Below are 4,049 nucleotides of genomic sequence, written 5' to 3' on the forward strand. Positions count from 1 at the left end.
GCAGGCTGATTCATAATAGCAGTCTCACAGCCCAGTCTCATAGGGAAAGCATTGGTTTTGACCTCACTGCCACACTTCCTGCTCACGTTGTCACTGGCCATCACATTGCCAGTTGCCTCGCTATCGAAGTGGGCAGTCCCTTCCGCAGCATCTCTGTGCACAGCAGCTGACATGTTTTCAGCTCTGCACACACTTGTTTTCATAAATGCTTGAATTGCGGCCTGCAACTCAGACCCCACGCCTGGATACGCGATTGCAAAAAGGTGTGCGAGCTCCAGTGCAATCCCTGCAGCATCTCCCTGGGCTCTCTCCTCCTTTCTCTGAACTGCACTTTAGCGACCGCTGCTTTCCGTTCCACCCCATATTGCAGTGAGAGAGTCTGACAGTGTTCCTTTACAGCGGCTCTGTGCAGTCCCTGTGGCTAGGATCTTTGTCGCTTTTCCCCTCAGACTCGGCGCTAAAAATACCCCTTTATCTTCCTCACTCCAATTATTCAGTTTACTGGCAATCTCAAACTGAGTGATATAAGTCTCCCAACTGGACTCACCATCGAAAGAGGGAGGTTTCTGTGTCGGTGGGGTGGACTCGGCACAGCTCATTCTGTAGCACTTCGGCATTGCGGCCTGGGTTCCCGGTTCGACTTTCACCTCATGCAGCTCGTAAGGATATGGAGTGTAGTTCCTGTGAGTTGCCACTTCTGACACCATTATAGTGCTCGGGGGGGTCTTCCAAGAGATAAGCCCGACTCATATTTCAGGGTGCAACAATAAGTCCTTTTATTGTTTATTCACTGCAACACTGATCATATGTACTGCACACATCAGTACACCCTAACACACTCTGACTCCTTCCTTCCGCTTCCTTTCTTTTTTATTCCTTCTCTCTATGCCCCTCCCACCACCTCTACCCATTAACCCCTTACAGTGGGGTGGCACACTACACTATTACTTGAATGTGAAAGTTTCTCTCTTGCGATAAAACAGCATGACTCGATCTGATTCACAAAGTGTCATCATGAATCATAACCCATGTAGGCTACTGTAGCCAGCGTGTGTGACTCATGGAGATGCTTCATTGGCTCGGTCTCACACTTGGACTCACCATGACCCTGTAATCTGACACCTGCCTATCAAACGATCTCTAAAACTGCATGTTTGACTGACACCTCACTTCTCTGCATGCTGCTGGTTTTACCTCAACATCCCTTTTTCAGAGGTGTTGTTACTAATCTGCCTGCCCTGAACTGAGCAGCTCCATGTTGTGAAACATCTAGTCTGCCTGGACAGGGGCAGACTGGCCCGGGATGCTTAGGATGCTATGCTTGTCTGTGCCTACACGACTGGCATCCTGTGATAAAATGGTCTGCCCTGCCTCCACATTAATTCAAACGAAAGGCGTTGCTAAGTGTGTGGAGCAAAGAAAGGGAATATTTTGAGTTAGATTAGCTCTCCTTACAATCTCAATTATGAGGTTTACCACCCCCCACCACCCCCCGCTTCTCTCAGGGGTTGACTGCAGATGCATTCCTGTAGCACAGATTTCCACAGTTCTGCGAGGATATGCACTTTTCCACCAATAAGCAGGATTCTGCAAATCTGGGCAGAACTGTGTTAATGTGTGCTACAAAAACGCAACGTGTGTTTTACCTGAGGAGCACAGTTGAAAGCAGTGGGTTACTAATAATAACTGTAAGTGTTGTAAAGTAGGTTTAACAGTGTTGTCCGTAGTAAGAAATTATATTGGTTTAATCTGCTAAAATAAATTATTCTGTTTTTCTGAAGTGGAACTAAAAACTGCATCATTACTAATGAAAACAATCTGACTCTGCCATCAACAACATGTAGCCCTCAATATGAAATAATTAAAAAAACGAAAGGCAATACATGTATAGGCTATTTACTTTGAATTATAGAAACAATCATTAATTAAATTTGTATAGCCTCAGTTTTGCTAAATATTTAATTGCAATTAAATAAAAATTGACATCTAGTCTCTGTCCCATCATGTATAATATATTAGGGATGAAACTGTTTTTGTCACAAAACAATTCAGAAGATTTTTTAAGATTTGTATTTAATATTTGATTATGAAATACAGTTAAGTCCATAAATAATTGGACAGTAACACAATTGTCATTATTTGGGCAGTGCTTCCTTTTTCAGATAACCTGGGTTGCATTCACTGATAACCTATTGTTGTCTTTCAAGTCAGAAGAACTGCTGACACACAAAATATACATAAATAAAAATAATACAATAATAGCAAGTTAAGAAATACAATAAGTACAATATAATATAATTTGGGCTAGTAAAAACAAGTGTCAGAGACAATTACAGTACTAGTAAGAGTAATAAGACACTGTACGATTACATTTCATAATAATATTAATAAACGTAATATTACAATGCACATATCATTAATCTAATAATACAAATTAACAATTATTTTTTAAAATAGGTGTGTAGCTCCCTCCAGTAGTCAACACGAAGCACGAGGTCTTGGTTAAAAAACGGGGTTTTATTTCAACAACATATCATGTCAACCCGTGAGAACTGGGTTGAAAGAGAGAAAAAAAATAAAAGGAAATTATAAATACAATGCATGTATGTATGTCTTGAATACAGTTTGTGCCGTTATAGTTACACACTAGTTAACACAAGCTATGCACATGAAATATATCACAGACAACTGGATACAAAAGAAACATACCTCGTAGGCTGCTTCCTACTTAGGAGGGGCTAAATCTCAAAAGCCTTCTTCCTTGTCTTCTTTTACTCGGATAATATACATTTAGATATCTTTATATTCTTAATATTTACTTAGCTCGGAGAGCTCTTGCGATGCTATGTTTTAGCTCTACACTTCAGATGTTGTGCCCCCTTTAATTACGTGCGGAACACAAGGATGGCGCTAATTAGTTCCGCCTCTACGATATCCTATTAATTTTAGGTAGGAACAAAAATAGTCACAAACTTAACTAAAGCTGAGAGGCAGTTACACTCCCACCAAATCACAAGTGATTTCTCAGAACAGCTTGGAGACACACATACTGCATATAAACTGCACATAATATTAATTTCAAAGTACTAACTATTTACTTATTATCTTAACTTAAGAACTAGTTGAAAGAGTGACTAGAGGATGCTGGAGTCTTCAGTCTGCTTCCAACAATGTAACTGTCTTATGGATGGGCCTCTCCAAATGAACAGGTTTAGAGATGCGCTTTCCTCTTCCATCCAGAGTTGAATCGCCGATAAGCAACTTGAGCCTTCTCACTCTTCCGTCCTTTCCTGGGTACACTTCAATAACCTTTGCTAACTTCCACTGGTTTCGTGGTGTAGCATCATCTTGCAAAATGACAATATCATTGACCTTAGCGTTTCTGCGGTCTTTGGTCCACTTCTGTCTCTGTTGGAGATTGAGGAGGTATTCCTTTTTCCACCGTGTCCAAAAGTTGTTGGCTAAGAGTTGAACTCTGCGCCATCTTTTACGGAGGTACAGATCTTCCCTGACGAACTTTCCAGGAGGTGGAGAGATGATGGTGGATTTCATGGTCAGGATGTGATTTGGTGTCAAGGGCTCTGGACAGGATGGATCGTTCAGATGATCAGTGGTCAGAGGTCTGCTATTTACAACCGCCATAACTTCATATAGGAACGTTCGTAGTGAGGAGCAGTCAAGTTGTCTGGCTGACTGTTCTAGAATGGACGTCAAGACACTTCTGATAGTGCGAATTTGTCTTTCCCAGACGCCACCCATATGACTTGAAGCTGGGGTGTTCATGATGAACTCACATCTCAGTTCTTTGAGTTCCTCTTGAGTCCCATCTCCTTTAATGCTTGAATGAACTCACGCCTGGCACCAACAAAGTTTGTCCCTTGATCACACCTTATTTGCCGTACTATTCCACGAATAGCGATGCATGAACGCAGAGCGTTAATGAAGGCATCTGTGGTCAAGTCGTCGAGCATTTCAATATGCACTGCTCTGGAACACATGCAGGTAAGTAAGAGTCCATAACGCTTTAACTCTTTTCTTCCTTCCTTGAT

This window comes from Amia ocellicauda, chromosome 14 (assembly GCF_036373705.1).
Source record: "Amia ocellicauda isolate fAmiCal2 chromosome 14, fAmiCal2.hap1, whole genome shotgun sequence".
NCBI classification, from domain to species: Eukaryota; Metazoa; Chordata; class Actinopteri; order Amiiformes; family Amiidae; genus Amia; species Amia ocellicauda.